General features: G+C 43.3%; 1 protein-coding gene across 1 annotated transcript in view; it reads left to right on the top strand.

The window, feature by feature from the left end:
- The first annotated feature begins 495 nt into the window (after positions 1-495).
- REV1 (REV1 DNA directed polymerase) overlaps positions 496-17,778 on the top strand; it is a 66,298-nt gene continuing 49,015 nt past the window's right edge. The window contains exon 1 of the mRNA XM_066619542.1: positions 496-611. The gene's annotated coding sequence lies outside the window, so the exon portion shown is untranslated. The remainder of the gene's footprint in view (positions 612-17,778) is intronic.

The raw sequence follows: 17,778 nt of genomic DNA, 5'->3' as shown, positions 1-17,778 counted from the left end.
TGGCTTGGCGTGTGTGTGAGGGAGAAGCAGCCCCACAGAGCTGGCTGCTGCCGCCTCCTGGTGTCCCAGGAGCAGGTTCGTGAGTGAGCAGCAGGGCTTATTCCGGGCTGCAGCGCGCGTGTCTCTGCCCGGTGCAGCAGGCGCCCCCTTCCCGCCTCGCGCCCGTGCCTGTGAGGGGGAGCGACGGCGTCCCGTCCACCCGCCGACGAGTCCGCAGCCCGCAGAGCGGGGGCGCGAGCCAGGAGGAAGGAAGGAGACGGGGGCGGGGCCTAAGGGGTCGTCCCACCTTCGCCAGACGTCACGTGAGCCCCGCCGGCGCTTGGAAGAGGCGGCCGCCGACGGCCACGCGGCTTCCGAGGGGCGCGCGACGCTAGGGGGCGCCGCCTGAGGGCAGAGCGGCCTGGGCCGGCGCGAGCCGCGAGGGCTGCTGAGCGGGGCCGCGGCGGTTGGTGGCGCGAGACTCTCCGCGCGCGGCGCGTGACGCGGCGTTTCTGAGGGAAGGGGAAGGAGGAGTGGCGGGTGAAGGCGGCGCGGCGCGGCGCGGTGGACGCGATGTGAGGCTCCCGCAGCGGGGCCCGGCGGTGACGCCCGGGACGCGGCGGCTGCCAAAGGTGAGGGGGCGGCGGCGGCGGCGGCTTCTTTGAACTCCTCCCCGTGGCCGCGTCCGCCTCTCGCCCACCCTGAGGGGGAGGCCCGCGGCAGGCTCGGGCCGAGACTGGGCGACGCGACGCTCTCCCGCCAGCCGCGCCGCGACTGAGAGGGGCGCGCGCGTTATGTAACCTGGAGGCGGCTGCTGCCCGGGTCAGGCACAACACGCGCAGCACCGGCGGTGCGGTGGTGGGAGGCGGGCGCCGCCGCCGCCGCCAGCCTCCTTCCGGCGACGCTGAAACGGCCTCTGAGGTGCCGAGCGGGCTGCTGCTGTCCTCGGCGGCGCCCCGCGCAGACCCCCTGCTGCAGCCGCCTGCAGTCTCAGCCGGAGGCGCCCAGGAAGACAGCGCGGGTGGCGGGCGGTGCGTGCGCCAGAAGTGGGGCTGCTGCATTTCTCCGGGAGGCGGAGGGAACGCGGGTGGTTTCTGATGCCTCCATCACACCGGGGCCCCTGCTAGGCTGGAGTTCCGACGTTGGTCCTCGGAAGTCTGTTGTGAAGGAGGGCCCCGTCAGTCAGGCTCACTGTTGCGGGGGGAGCGTAGCAGCCACAAGGAGAACCGGAAGTGCTGGAGGAGGCTCGGGACGGGGGTTGCACTGAATGGCTTTAAAACAAAGTCCCCAAACTGTATGAGCCCAGCCCTGTGCATGTCTACTCAGAAGGAAGTCCCAGCAGAGTCAGTGGGCTTACTCCCAGGAAAGTGTGGTTGGGATGGCAGCCTGAGAGCCCAATCCTGTGCATGTCTACTCAGAAGGAAGTTCCAGCAGAGTCAGTGGGGGCTTACCTCGAGGAAAGTGTTAGGATTGGGCTATCAAGCAGTTGAGCAGAAAAATTAGTTCTTTGGGGTGTTTCGCATTGGGCATATCTTGCATGTAGAAGTACAAATCACTGCTTATTACAGAGCTATCCAACTTGTGCATTACAGTTCCTTAATTCTAGGGGGGGGGGGGAAGAAAGGTTGTTCATGCTAATTATGCTGCCCTAGAGGTATAGAACTAAAAGGTCAGAAAGAGGTCTCAGTACATTTCTTTATTCATTTATCACTAGTGGGTTGTAGTAAAACAAAGTTCCCATAATAACTTTGTTAAACTAGTTAACACACCAATTTCTGCAGATGTTTCATTTGCCATCTTGCCTTGTTGTGTGATTTTAAGATTGTTTTTTCTTCAGAATTCTTGAGATTAGCTCTTAAATATTTTGTTTACTTCTGAAGTGTTTTCAGTTATATGGTCAAAATTAGTCTGCTTTTCTGTATGTGGGACGTTGTTTTAATAAATCATTGGTTCCCTTTCCTGCTGACAAGTCCATTCAGCCCAGTCTTGAGCACCTTTAGTTGGAAGTTCTGCCAGATACTTCCTGGTAAGCATTGTTTGGATTGCAGTTGGACAGCTCAATCTTGTGTGTGTGTGTGTGTACTCAGAAGCAAGGCTTTATTATTATTTATATGGTGCCATCAATGTGCACAATAGTTTTCAGCAGAAAAGAGAACTGGTTCCAATTTCATCATTTTATTCAGTGAGTTGTATTCTAAGAAAGAGTGCATAGGATGTTAGCCTTGTTCATGACTAGAGTGACTTGCTAGTTAGGTCTCCTTCACTGCCCATGGAAATCTATATACATAAATAGGAAGAGCTGCACTACACTTGTGAGAGTTGAAGACTGATTCCCGTGATCTAAATCAGTGTTTCTCAAACTGTGGGATGGAACCCACTTGGTGGGTCATGAGCCAGTTTAGGGGGGCCTCATTCATTTCAATATTTTATTTTTAATATATTAGACCTGATGCTACCATGGTATGTGACTGCATTTGGGGAAATAGTAAAGATCTGTATTTTGAACAGGCTAAAATGTACATGCTTTTAACAATGATAGTCAATTGGACTTACTCCTGGATAAGTGTGGGTAGGATTGCAGACTAGGATTGTTAAAAATTTCCTGCTTGTTAATGTCACTTCTGGTCATAACATCCCTTCTGGTGGGTCCTGACAGATTCTCATTCTAAAAAGAGGGTCCTGGTGCTAAATGTTTGAGAACCACTGATCTAGATAATACTGCAGTGGTTAACAAACTTTTTGTTGCCATGACCTATCCCATCCTCCATGGTGGGTCATGACCCCAAGCTCCTAGTAGCACCAGAATGCTTATGGAGAGGCTCTGAAGGCCTCTTCTTGGTTGCATCAAGCCCACAACCCACTCTGTTTGCAGGCCTGAGAAGGCCTGCTGAAGCATCTAGAAGTAGCTTGTGGCTTGCAGGTACAACTTTTTGTTTGACCAGAAGTTGCTTCCAGTTGCCTCTGCAGGCCATTAGAGAGGTGTGTGATCCACCGCACATGGGCTCATGACCCCCCAGTGGGTCGTAACCCACAGTTTGGGAAATGCAGGAATACTTTTATACTGCTAAAGGGATAAAAACATCTAAGCTAGTGAAGTGGCTATATCTGTATATATGTATAATTTGTGAAGAGTAGAAGTACTTGCTAATAACAGTTTGTTTCCTTTAAGGTATACTGGAAAAGGAATCTTTGGAGGATAATGGCTAATACTTTCCTATACTTCATATCAGGTTTATTTAGTAATATGGAAGAAGAAATATATACTTCACATTTACAGATACTTCACAAATACAATATTCACATTTATTGATGTAAATACTTCTAGGGCAGCTTAAGCAATATAAAACAAAGTGAATATAGAACAGCAGGAATAATTGCAGCATAAGTCACAGTCATCAAAGTTTAAACAGCTGAGAAATTAATACAATGTTTGCTTATGTCTAAAAAACATTGGTATAGGAGTCAAAGGAGTGTCCCTGGCAAATGCATGCCAAAATGAGACAGTCCATTTGCCATATACCTCATCTTATATAATGAGGGCAGCCTGTGCCACAGGCAGTTTGCAGTGCTCCAAGACCTTGGAACACAGAAGGCTGATGTGGGAGTATGCAATCCTTCAGGTACCCAAATCTCAAGCTGTGCAGGAGTTTACAGGTATGCACCACCAGCACTTTGAATTGTGCTCAGAAATGGATCAGAAACAAACATGAACCTCAACATATTTTGAACTCTGGCAAGACATGTTCCCCATGTGTGGTCCTGGTTCAGCTGTGACTAATTGACATTTCCAAGCTGCCTTGAAAGGCAACCCCATATGCAGCATATTGTAATAGTCTAACCTGGAAGTTTCCAGAGCACAGGTCTGTCACTGTCCAGCAGAGGCTGCAGCTGTGGAAATGTGCTTTGTGCCATGGATGCTGTGTGGCCCTTTGTGACAAGCTGCATCTGCATGCAATCCCAGTCTGTAAATCTGACCCTTAGGAGGGAGTACTGCCCCTCTGAAACAGTAAATACTGCCTACCAAAATTAGATTTTGAAGGGAACTCCTAGTTGATCCAGTTAAAGTTCACCCATAGGCCTATAGAATTCAGTTAAAATAAATCTTGAACCCTTCCATGGAAATGGATGTGGCTAGCAATGTTTAACTGGACTGGATTGCACGCTTCATCCTTTTACAGAATGAATCGTTTAAGCACCTGTTTTTTTAATTTATGCATCCACCCATCAATGCCATTCAGTATTTATCTTCTCCCTTTCCAACTCTGAAGAGGTTGCCAAGATGACATACGACATTTTAAAAGTTCAGTGCAGTAATAAAACTCTTTGAATCCACAACTGGTCTATAGAGCAGTGATTGTCAACCTTTTCCATCTCACGGCACACTGACAAGGCACTAAAATGGTCAAGGCACACCACCAGTTTTTTGACAATTGACAAGGCACACCATGCTGCCAGTGGCGGCTCACATCTCCCATTGGCCCTATTAACAAATGACCTTCCACCAAAATCCTGTGGCACACCTGTGGACCACTTGCGGTACACCAGTGTGTCACGACACAATGGTTGAAAATAGCTGCTATAGAATGTGGTGTTATAAGCTCCCACTAGCCTGAGTACCTCTTCCTCTTTTGTCGCCTCAGGGCACACAGATCTGAATTATGCCAGGGGATGGGTGCGTGCGCGCATGCGCACGCCCTGTTTTGGTAGGTATGCAGGGAAAGAACCTACTGTTATTCTGCATATAAGACGTATTAATTTATTTCAGTCCAATTATAGTGTCCCAGTGCAGACAAAACAATTAACATGACAAATTTTTCTTAACTTTGGTATGGTGCATCTAAATACATACACAATAGGTAAGAATTGCTTGTAACCCTGGATACAAAAGAGAGTAGTTGAAGTGAGTTTGCAAACAATAATTCATATTAGGTTAGGTATTACATGTCCATGAACCATACCATAATGGGCATCCTGATCCTCTGCCCAGGCAGCACTATTCATGGACATGCTGCCCAGGCAATTGGCTGTTGCAAGTGTGCCATAAGGCACGTCGCAGCAGCCAGGAAGAGAGAGGTGCCAGTGGGGAGGCCAGTGCCAGTCAACTCTGGGCCTCCACACTGGTGGGAGGATGCAGGGTGCCCACGAGTGGTAAGTAATCTGCCACTTGACAGGAAAGAGTTCCTGGGTGGGGAGAAGGGGAGTTTCTGGGTGGGGGGAGCAGCAGCCCACGAGGAAGTTCAGGCTTGGGAGGGGGATAGGGATGGCGGCAGAGGCTGCTGCCAGATCCTGTTCCCCTCCCCTACGCCTGAACTTCCAACATGGGCTGCTCGAATCTGCACCAGTGATTTTGCTGGTGCTGATCTGAGTAGACCCATAGGGACTGTGAGGGTGCTACATGGGGTAAGGGAGTTGATGTTCCCTTACCCCGAAGAGCTCTCCAGCTGCTTCTCCTGCCCTGCAGGATATAGCAATGGCCATTTCGGCGCTGCTGTACTGTGGGGTGGGCGGGCAGCATAAGATGGGCCCTGAGGCTCAAGAGAAGTTCTCCAGCTTCTCTCTTGCAAGGTGATAAGCAGATCTTGCTTGATGTTTTCCTGTTAATGCTCTCTATGAACTGGGCTTAGCTCTGCAAATTAAGCATAGACTAAGCCAAAAGTTCTCTGAAAGTTGGACCTGACTTTATGAAGAAAGCTGCCCCAAACCGCTGCCTCTTCACTGTTTTTATTGACATCACCTTTTTGGCAATGTTCATCTCTGCAGCTGATGGGCACCATTGAGTTATAAATTAAGAGGGAGGGAATTCCACAGAGTAGGTGCCACAGTGGAGAAGGTTAGTCCTGGGTTAGTCCCTCAGAGAAATATGACATTCAGGGAGGATTCCTGGTTTTATTTATTAATTTGTTTAGTGTATGGCATATAATACATGGACTTATATATCAATTAGACTAGATCAAATGTCAGTGTCCAGTTCGTCCGGCCATTCAAGGACAGAATTACCTTCATTGAAAAAGTCAGACCATGGGCCAGTATACACCCTCAGTTTGCAGCCAGACACAATGTGGTATATGTTTTGGCGGGAGAACTCGCAATCACACTGTGGGGTAGTTACTAGCCCCCATTTAAACATTGAGTGTTGACTAACACCATGTAGGGTATGGATCCTGTTCAAAGTTTTCCAGTGCTGGTGAGGTAAGTCAAAACATGACACCTTAAGTGTAGGATCATCTATATAACTATCCGTTTCTGGATGTTCGACTGCCCATTTAGCTTTCCATTGAGCATTGATGTTAAAATTGTTGTGCAGATGTTGTGCGAGTGCTGGAGAAGCCTTCCTGAATTTAAGCCTACCGATTGATAGATGAGGAAGATTGGCATGTACTGGTAAAAGTGAGCTGTTGGTGATTTTTCTATATTCCTTCACTAAAGCCTCTTGTGTCCATAGGGCTGTTGGTGCTATGTGGCTCAAAACGGGGAGCCAACAGACAGGAGTGGTTCTTATACAGCCGCTTATGATCCTCATGGTTTCATTTAATCTGCCATCAATCTTGCTAGTATGACAGTTGTTAATCCATACTGGAGCACAGTATTCTGCTGCAGAGTAGATCAATCCTAATGCTGATGTTCTGAGAGTAGTGACTGAAGCTCCCCATCTTGTTCCTATTAATTTTTGGAGTATGTTGTTCCTGGTATTGATTTTTGCGGACATGTTCTCGAGGTGTGGCTCAAGAGTTCAGTCCAAAGTTACTCCAAGATATTTTGGATGAGGATTGTAAGGGAGAAGGTTGTTATTTAGGTAGATCTTCGAGGCTGCATTAGCTAATTTATTGTTCAGGTGGAAGCATGTAGTCACCATTTTGCTGTACTGGGTATTAACCTCTAGTCAGCAAAATATTTTCCCAGGCTCTTGAGGTCTTCTGAGAGGAGGCCATCCAACACCTCCATGTTTTTTACCTGCATTGCTAGAGCCAAGTTGTCGGCATATCCAAATTTACATCCCCTTGTTACTGGCAAGTCTGAGATGTACAGGTTGAATAGTGTGGGTGCTATTACAGAGCCTTGTGGAAGGCTGTTGTTTAGCCTTCTTATCTTACTTACATTGTCCCCCATTATGATCTGGAAAGATCTGTCACTTAGCATATTGTTGACTAGTCGATACAGTTTTTTACATGGGATGACACAATTTATATAGCAGACCCTCCCTCCACACAGTGTCATATGTCGCAGTTAGGTTGATAAATACAACTGTAGTTTTTAAACTTCATTGAAAGCCAGCCTTGATATAGCTTGTGAAGCTCAACACCTGATCAACACAGCTATGATTTTGTTGAAAGCCCACTTGTTCTATTCCTGGGAGAAAAAAATGACAACCCTGAACTAGCACTGTTTGGGGTAGATTTGCCCAGCTTTCTCCTGGTTCCACCTCTGCCAATCACCAAAATGTATCTCCAACCTTGCTACAAATGTGGCAGCAAATTGGAGAGCAATCACTGAAGCTCAGCACTAGCTAAATCATTGTATTTAACAGTGGTAAGTACACAAACCTTGTCAGACTTTGCATTCTTGAGGGCAAAAAACCAAAATAAAATCCAAGCATACTGATTTTTTAAACTATTGGATTTCATTGTTAAAGGTTACTTTCAAGATGCCCATTTCAAGATAATTGGATAGGGGGAGTGTGTCCCTGTTGGTCCTGCTGGACCTCTCAGTTGCTTTTGTTACCATCAACCATGGTGACTTTTTGGGCCAATTAGCCGAGGTGGGGGCACTGTGTTACAGTGGTTCCATTCCTACTTGGTGGATAGGTACCAGGATTGTGGTGGCGGATGCCAGTGGCCCTGGGGTGCCACATGGTCCTTTTCTGTCCCTTATACTATTTAAAATCTTATGTGAAACTGGTGGGGGAAGTCATCCGAGGATTTGGAGTAGGGTACCATCAGTATGCTGATGACACCCAGCTCTAACTCTCCTTTTCACCACATTCCGAGGTGGCTATTGAGGTCTTGTAGCACTGCTTGGAGGTGGTTGGGACCAGGATGAGGGCTGACAAGCTGAGATTCAAGCCGAACAAGACAGAGGTTCTCCTGGTTCAGAAATCCATGATGCAGGTGCAGAGTATTGTCCTGCGCTGAATGGGATTGTATTCCCTCTGAAGGAGCAGGTCCACAATTTAGGGGTTCACCTGGATTTGCAGCTCCTCCTGGATTCCCAGCTGGCAGCTGTGGCCAGAAGAGCCTTTGTCCAGAATCAGCTGGTGCACCAGTTGTGATTGTGCTGACTTGGCCAGAGTGATCCATGCCATAGTGACTTCAAAATTAGACTATTCTAACATGCTGTACATGGGGCTGCCCTTGAAAGCAGTTCAGAAACTGCAGTTAGTGCAGAATGTAGCGGCTTGTGTGCTTGCTGGAGGGTAGCAGTTTGACTGTGTGGAGCCACTGCTCCAGTTGCTGCATTGTCTTCCAATTAGTTACTGGGCCCAATTCAAGGTGCTGGTTTTGACCTTTAAAGCCCTATACGGCTAGGGGCCAGGAATTCTGAGAACCTGCCTTCTTGCATATAAACCAGCCCATCTTTCTTCATCAGATAAGGCCCTTTTATGGGTGCTGCCACATAGGGAGGTGAGGAATGGCAGCAAGGAGTAGGGCCTTCTCCACTGTGACACCTACTCTGTGGAATTCCCTCCCTCTTAGTTTAAGAACTGCTCCCTCCTTGGAGGCTTTCCAGCAGGGCTGAAAGATTTCTTTTTAAACTTGCCTTCTGAGTTCAGACATTTAACACTGAGGGTTAGGTTGTTGTGCTGATTGTTTATGGGTTGCATTTTTACTATCTGCAGTCGGTCCCCATTCACTTCAATATTTTATTTTTACTTTATTTTATACTAGACTTGATATTGCCTTGGTATGTGACTGTATTTGGGGAATGTTACAGATCTATACTTTTAACAGGCTATTGTGTATATACTTTTAACAATGATAGTAAATGTGACTTACTCCTGGGTAAGTGTGGATAGGAGTGCAGCCTAGGATTGTTAATTTTCTTGCTTGATGATGTCACTTCTGGTCATGACATCACTTCTTGTGGATCCTGAAAGATTCTCATTCTGAAAAGTGGATCCAGGTGCTAAAAGTTTGAAAACCACTGCTTTAGCCCTTTTCTCAGCAAAATAAAAAGTTAACTTTGGCTGCAGCTTGCCAGGGAGGTTACCGTGGAGATTAACATCCTGTAATGTCTGCATTGCTTTCCCATGCTGCAACTTGCTTCAAAAGTCCTGACCCCTGAGTAACCTCACAGATTAGGTAAGGTGATGATCTAAGCTTGATTTATTGGAAGAAATTTCTCACCCTATAGGCAAGTATCTACAGTACTTGTTCTATAGATTGTTCTACTTTCATTTCCTACTGTATCTCAATCTACTCTATTTTATACTGTAGATTATTCTACTTATTCTACTTTCATTTTTGACATAAAATCCGCAGATAAATAGGCTCAGCCTGTAATCTGAATCTGAGATTAGCAGAGGGGATATAGTATTATGACATGTGCAAATTGGTAAAGCACAGCAGCTGAGAGCCTAAGGAATCAGAAACTCCTTGATTCAAATTTTGTTATGGGCTTTAAGCAATCCTCTCTGGGCTTCTTGCCTTATATCTGCAATAAATCTTGAGGACAATACAGTCTACAATAGATATATGAATATTATGTAATGTTCTTTTTAGAATAATTCTAAATAGTTTGACAGCTATTTGAATATGTAACTAATTTGTCCAAGACCCAAACCAAACATGCAAAAACCCATGTGGAAATGGGCATTTCCCACAAAACGAGTGTATGTATGGAAAACCCATATGGGTTTCCTTGCACAGGGGAGCAGATATTGAGACCTCTAGTCACCAGCCCTGGGCCCTCCCCTTCCTGGTCTCTCACTTCCCAATCCCCTCCCCCAGCTTTACCCAGTTCAGCCCTATGGGTTCCCATTTTGGCAGCCTGGCCTTGCATTTCTTTGTTGCATTGTTTGCATGTGTGCTTGTCTTACCCACAGGTACAAGAACTTCATTTAAATATGACATAGTCTCTTTTGCAACCTGTTGCCATTATATAAATTTCTCCTTAAGTGGTGGGGTGGTATAGTAGACCTCAAAACAATGGAGACTATGTACAAAGGATCTCTAGCCAATATTCTTCTCATACCCTTCCCTTTTGTTTCTCTTTCTTTCCCCTCACTTGCATTTATCCCCAGGCTTCTTCTGCTGTCCAGGTTAACTTCATCTCCAATAATCCTCAATCCTCTGACCTTCTTGGAAGTGTGCATTCTGAGAAACAGGCAGTAAAGGCCTGACTGTACATAAAACTGCAGAAGGACAATATTCTTAAGGTTGTAACTCTAAAACAGGAGCCTCCTAACCGACATCACTGAGAGCCCAATCCAATCCAATTTTCCAGTGCCGGTTCAGCCATGCCAGTGGGGTGTGCGCTGCATCCTGTGATGGGGAGGCAGTCACAGGGGCTTTCTCAAGGTATGGGAACTTTTGTTCCCTTACCTTGGGACTGCATTGCGGCTGTACCGGCTGTACTGAAAAGTTGGATAGGATTGGGCCCTGTATTACAAAGCTTTCTGTTTCACATCTCAGTCCTCTGTTTTTGTAGCTGTTTGTCTCAGAAACTCATGCTGGACAGCAGCTTCCATCAGGAAATAGGGGCTCAAAGCCTTCTGGAGTGATGGGCAGTGGAAGTGACTGCCTGGCACAAGCTTCTGAGATGATCAGCTGCTAAAACAGAGGACTGCAGTTTGAAACGGAAGGCCTTAGCTACAGCCATGATGGGGCCCAGGCAGGTAATTCGGAATCAGCATCATTTTAGAGGACTATTGAAATCTTGGATATTTGAATGGGGTTTCCAGAAATTCATGACATTATATGTTGAAAGGGGGAGGGATCTCCAGGAATAACTTTAGTCAGAGTTGGAAAATAGTGTTGGTCAGATCTGTTATTTCTTGTCTCCACATAGTGCTGTTAACAAGCATGTTAATCTCTGGAGACACAAACTTGGTTTCAGAAGTGCAAAATTTTCTGATGATATCTTCTAGACCGAATACCTACTGAGTACTTTGATAGATATAGATTAACATAAATAATATACAGGGGCCCCCTGTATCTGCAGATCTCGTATCCACAGATTCAGGTAACCCCAGATTGAGTCCACAGGTCATCCCCCTGGCATTAAAAATGCACTTCCAGTTCCTCTGTGAAACTGGAAGTTGCATGTTTTGAGCTCTAAAGTTCAGTCTGAGCTAGAGATGTAAAATTTCTGGAAATTTGGAAGCTCGGAAAAAAACCATTTTTTTCATGGTTTTTTTTTTTTAAAAAAACACGGAAATTTTTGGAAAAATTGAAAACAATGCTACATTAGCACTCTTTTTCTTTTCCAGATTGAAAGTCATTCTGTTACTTTAGGAACATAAAATATGACTATGGACAATTTGACTTGGCATAAAATTATCATAACTAACATATTAAAAATATAGTGTATCCAAACTATTATTGCAAAGAGAATTTACTTTTTTTATAATGTTTATTTGTAATTGTAACAAATGGAGCAACAATCTCCTGAACTGTTTACTGGTTTATGTGGAACAGACAAAAAAACTCCACAAAACAATTTTTAAAAATCCGGAGTAACAATTATTCATATTTCCTCTGCACAGTATTAAATAAAAATAAAAAATCCATTCTCATAAAAAGAATTGAAGAGGGGGGGAGTGTATAGAAGGGAGTGGGACTAAGTTTCAATGAATGGGCATGAAATTAATCAGAATCATTTTCTGAGCTGTAATTATCAGTATTAGTTTCAGTCTCTGCTTCTGCAGCTACTCTGTTATGTCTGTCATTATCACAGTCATTATGAACTTCTAAAATCTGAAGGTTTGCCCAGATTAAAACAAGCTTCTCTACCCTTTCATGTGTCAGTTTATTTCTTGATTTAGTGTGAGTGTTTTCAAACATACACCAGATTCTTTCACATGCTGCAGAAGATGGAGGAATCTGAAGGTGGCAAGAAGCAAGAGGAATCAGTGACTGTGTTGTACAAAGACCTTTCCACCGAGTTGCAGGAGGAACATGTGTGGCAGAATTCCAGATTGCATTCCTGGACCAAATCCCTGAAGATGTTCTATATTCTGCAACATTTGAAAGTTCCTTCCCAACATCGTCCTAAGTGTGGTGCTTATTTTGCTTCTGTTTCCACCTTTGACTCTTGGATCCAGCAGATTTGCAGCAGCATGAATTGGATGGCAACAAAATTCTTCCCCTTTTTAAAATAAAATATTTCACTTTACTTTTTCTATAGTTGTAAGTGGAGATATACTGAGATTGTCAAAAACAGTTGTTTCCGTTGTTTCTGATTCAGATGCAGTGATTGCTGCAGCAATTGACTTTAGAATCTTCAGGGAATTTTGCAACTGAACCCAGTAGACATCCTGATCAAGAACAGTGTTTCTTACACTCCTGGGTACTTTAAGATCTTCAGCTATTACTGTTTCTTGTAGAGCTTCTTTGTTCTTTAGTAAACTTTCAAAGGAGATCACTCCATCCCATCCAGTTTTACTACAGAGCTTCAATGTCACTATTTTATTCTTTGCATTTTTTTCTGCTTTCTTCTTGAAAACTGCAGCTACAATAAGAGTACCTTTTACATGTTTTATAACTTCTTTTGCTCTTCTATAGATCATTTGAAGGGTGTCCACTTAATATCATTAAGAAGCAAGTTGAGCCCATGAGATGCACATCCTATTGCAGTAATATGTGGATGCTTCTCCATTATGATCTCCCATGATGCTTTCGTATTGCTGGCATTGTCAGTCAGCAAAGCAAATACTTTACCACTCCCAATTTTCTGTAGGACTTCACACATTTTACAGGTGATGTGCTCTGCAGTATGTCTGTTCTCTCCTGTTTCAGTGCTTTTGTAAAAAATTAGTTGAGGTGTGGTAACAAAATTTATACTTCCTTCGTCTCTTGCATTTGTCCATCCATCTGTAAGTAGTGGAAGACACAGTGCTTCATTAATTTTTCCTTGCACAGATTCCATTACACATTCATATTCCCACTCCAAAAGAGGCTTGCTCAAAGAATGTCTGCTGGGCAAATGGTATGATGGTCTTAGTAATTTCAAAGCTTCCTGCCAGTATGTATTTTCAGTTATTGAAAATGGTGTTCCAGAAGAATATATTGCTCTTGCAAGATTTTTCCTGATCTTCAGTTGTCATCTTGTCTACAAATGAAGTTATTGATTAATTTTTGGATGCAGTTGTCTTCAGTATCTGTTTACTTGAAGATGCTGCTGATGGGACAACACTTTGTGTTGCTGCTGATGTTACAGATGGAGTAGAAAGAGAACTTCTGGAATGAGAACGTTGAGAAACTGCATTTTCATCATTGTGGTCCTCTTCATTTAGAATGTTGGGTGAGAACGTTGAGAAACTCAGAGGGAACATTGAGAAACTCATTCTCTAAACTTCATTTAGAACATTAGGGTGAGAACGTTGAGAAACTGTGCATTTTCATCATTGTGGTCCTCTTCATTTAGATCCATAAAGGATTTTTTAATATCTACAGGACATTTGTTACATACAAGAATGTGTTTTGTCATCCTGGTAGCATTTGGAAATGCATATTTCTTCTGACAATATTTGCAAATCATATTTTTCTTCTCAGAAGAACTTGTAATGTGAAAATGCCTCCATATGCTAGATGTTGGTCTCACTATTTTCCTGAGGGGAGTAGGAAAGAAAAATAATTTAATGGCTAGTTTGCAAGAAGACACTAATCTATGGTTGTGGGTGGGGGAAATAAAGAAACCAGATCAGTAGTAATTAAATTATTATTTACACAAAGTTATAAAGTTAAACTAATGTAGCTAAATGATTCAGTTTTCTGGAATCAGATAAATGTAAACTCTTACCTTTTTAAATTAAGCATATATTTTCGGGTCCTTTTTGTTGCTCTGTATTTTCTTCCAATGCTTTGAGGCCTTGTGAACAGGACAGAACAGAACCAAACATACCCACCCACATGCAAAAACAAAACTGAAACTTTTTTCTTGTGACAATAGCAGCAACTCCTAAAGGAAGAAATGCATCTTGTTCTTGCATTGGAGATTTCAGTTTGTAACCTAGGACTTGCTTGTCCTCAGTGCACAAAAATTAGAATAATCTGATACCATACATATTTTTTAGAAGTGATTTGGAAAATATTTGAACACCTTGTCTTAAAAAATTTTATTCATCATGTTAAAACATTCCATAATCATTTTTTTCTTTTCCGTTTTCAATTTTTTGGAAAAAAACAAGGCTTTGGGGGAAAAAACGGTTTTTCTGAATTTTTCCATTTTTTCCCCGACCTTCACATCTCTAGACTGAGCCCGGCAGAGGCTGTGGGTGGATATCCATGGCCTCTGGTAAGCTCAGAAGCCCCTCTGAAGGAAAGAGGAACCAGTCTTCCCTCGCCTCCAGTGGGGGGAGGGGGTTTGGATTACAGGATGGGTGCCCATATTTACTGTTTCAGCTATTCGTGGGGGGTTCTGGAACAATACCCCTGCAGATAAGGGGGCTCCACTGTAAAGCATATGGAACTCATTAAAATGAGGCTCCAGTCCAAGAACTGTTGGAATCTATTTGCAAAACCTATTTTAAAAGATTATGTGGATACATTGCCTCATAATATGGAATTCAAAATTATTATCCCTATTGAATAAGATCTTATAGCTATAATTTTTAATTAAAACCACATCGAATAGGGTATTTTTAAACAAAAATCATTTTAATACTAAACCAAAAAATCAGATTTAAATGTTTAAAAATCTGGGTTAAAATCACTTATTTATATCTGCATTATATAAAAAATTTTTTGAGTAAGATTAACTGATAGAGAATTTTTCAAATTGTTGGAACTAGAAAAAGGAAATTCTGGGTGTTTTCACATATGGATTAGAGGTGACATGACTTGACAGTAAGATTGAATTGTGGAGTAAAGGAGAGGGAAGATAAAGACAGAACTTTGTAGAAAGGTGCCAGTGTGGTTAGGAATATTGTAAATGGATACATAGCCAGGGAGAAGAGAGTTTAAGCAGTTCAATCTTAGAAGTTTTGTGTTTACTGAATTCATGCTTTAAGAGGCATAAAAATGAGGAAGAAGTGAGTTCAACTGCACTTAACTGCATGCCCAGTGTACACAAGACTGCTATTGTGAGCCTATCCAGTGTCATAAATGCTTTGTGAGCTGTGAGTAAGCATGAAACCACAGCTGTTTGTCTGGCCAACTGTGATGTTTTCTAAAGTTGAACATTAGAAATAAGTTTCTTTTTCTTCTTGGTAACTGGATTAGAAGATTTTGTGTGTAGAGAACTAGGAAGGGAAAAATTCTAGATTGTACAGGCTGGAATACAGGAGAAGCACTTTCAGATCAGTCTAATATTTCACAGAGGTGTTGCATAAATAAAGCTTGAATTTATTATACTTTGAAAAGTGCTTTAAATTGATGATTTCCAATTATGACAAATTGAAACTAAGAATAAAGTAGTCTGATAATACACAGTAAGACAAGTGTTTATAGGGTCTCTATACTGTTCAGCATAATGGGTTATGAATTATCTGCAGTTGGGTCACTTAAGAATATTATTATGTTCTTAATTTATGTTTATGCTACTTGAATTACTTGACTTCACCAGGGATTATTACCAGGCAGGTTGAGGCAGGACTGGCACAATTCCTTTCTTGTTTGGGGCCCTTGGAGGAAACTATAATTGAACCAAATGCTAATTTGGTTTTGGAAGTGTCTGAATTATAGTGAAATGATAAGGAAGATAAGACAACACACACACCCTTGCTTGTAGGGTTGATTGTCATCCTCTCGTAGCTCTAGCTTCAGACTGGAGTAGAGAATTGAGGTTATTGGTGGGTGTTGTATCCGGAGTACTGAGGCAGATGCTTAAGGGGTTCTATGAATGAAATAATTATTCAGCTGCCTCTTGTTTTTTTGTTGTTTCTGTCTGGTTCCAGAGGGAGGGAGAGAGTACAGAGTGAAAAATTGTCACCTTCATCAAATTTTCCTTTCACCAAGTTCCTCCTTATTTTAAAACAGTGGTTCCCAAACTGTGAGTCGGGACCTGATTTTTGGTGGGTCACCAAAGGGTGATGAAAAGATCAGTATCTAATTGCCTCAAATCCTGAAGCTGTTCAAAAATCAGATGCAGGTGGGCTCTCAGTATCCGTGGGGATCCGTTCTCAGATCCTCCACAGGTAGCAAAAATTGCGTATAAGCAAATTCGCAATTTTCGACCCCTTAAGCCCTCCAGAGGGGAGTGGAACTGTGCTCCAGCCCCCTCTGGAGGGATTTCTGAGGCTGTGCATATCTGCCCAGGGAAGGGCTTCCCAGAGAATTCAGAATGCCTTAAAAAGCATTAAATGTCACTTCTGGCTTCCTGAGGCTTCTTTCAGCTCCTGGAGCCAACACAAAAATGGACAAGAAGTGGTGGCTGGTGAGGTATGGAGTTAGTGGGGACAATGTCTTTTGCATGTGCCCAGCTTACAGCACTACAACAATTGTAGTGGTTCATGTTATAGTACACATGTACAGTTTTCTTATGTACACTTTTGGATATGTACAGTTTTGGATAACCACTGTATGCCAAACAAAAGCCTTCACTGATACTTCTCCCTGTAACACATTTTCAAAAGCATTAGTGCAGTGGTTCTCAAACTTTTAACATTGGGACCCACATTTTAGAATGTGAATCTGTCAGGACCCACCGGAAGTGATGTCTTGAGCGGAAGTGACATCATCAAGCAGGAAATTTTTAATATTCCTAGACTGCAATCCTACCCACCCTTGCCCAGGAGTAAGTCCCATTTGCTATCATTGTTAAAAGCATATACATAGTAGCCTATTCCAAGTACAGATCTGTCACATTTCCCCAGTTGTAGTCACATACTATCATACTTGATGCAGTTGCATCAAGTATGATATATGAAAAGTAAAATATTGAAATGAATGTGGACCCACCAGAAATTGGCTAGGTACCCACCTAGTACCCACCAGTTTGAGAAACACTGCATTAGTGCATTGCTAGCAAATGACTCTTCTTGCAATATCATGCTAATGATGATACTATCAAAAATTTGAACATTGGAGAGGATTGTTTTGCTTTGTTTGTGTTGCTTCACATATCCCCAAATGCGGTATCTATTTATTGTAGCCGTTACTCATACTCAAAGCTCCGTATGAGCACTAAATAGTAAATAGTCTCCATATTGGGGGTTCTGTGGGGGCTACAATACAAATTTAATATGGAACACAAACCTCCCAGGCAATGGTGTAGCTAGATCATTTGATACCTGGGGCCCATAAATTTTTGTCAGCCCAAAAATTAATTATCATTATTAAATTAATAAATAATAATAATATTATCATATTTTTATACCACCCTTCCTCTAAGGAGTTCAGGGTGGTGTGCATCATTCCACCCCTTTTGTCCTTACAACAACCTTGTGAGTTTGAGAGATAGTAATAGTCATGACATGAAATGAATAATAATAATGACCGGAAAATAAATGCAGTGAATATCTCCCCGCAAGCAGTGGATGAAAGTCAGTGCCCTCCCCTGCCATCTCTTCTGTGCGCATAGTACTCAGTGACATACTGTCCCTGCACGTGGAGCCCAGGTCTACCGGCTTTGGAGTGGCGGCTCCTGAGGGTAGTCATGGAATGGGAGCCCAGGTCTACCCAGCAGGTAGCTCTGTGCTTCAAG

Source organism: Tiliqua scincoides, chromosome 3 (assembly GCF_035046505.1).
Source record: "Tiliqua scincoides isolate rTilSci1 chromosome 3, rTilSci1.hap2, whole genome shotgun sequence".
Taxonomy (NCBI): domain Eukaryota; kingdom Metazoa; phylum Chordata; class Lepidosauria; order Squamata; family Scincidae; genus Tiliqua; species Tiliqua scincoides.
The sequence above is the reverse complement of the archived record's forward strand: the minus strand, read 5'-3'. Positions and strand labels throughout refer to the sequence as shown.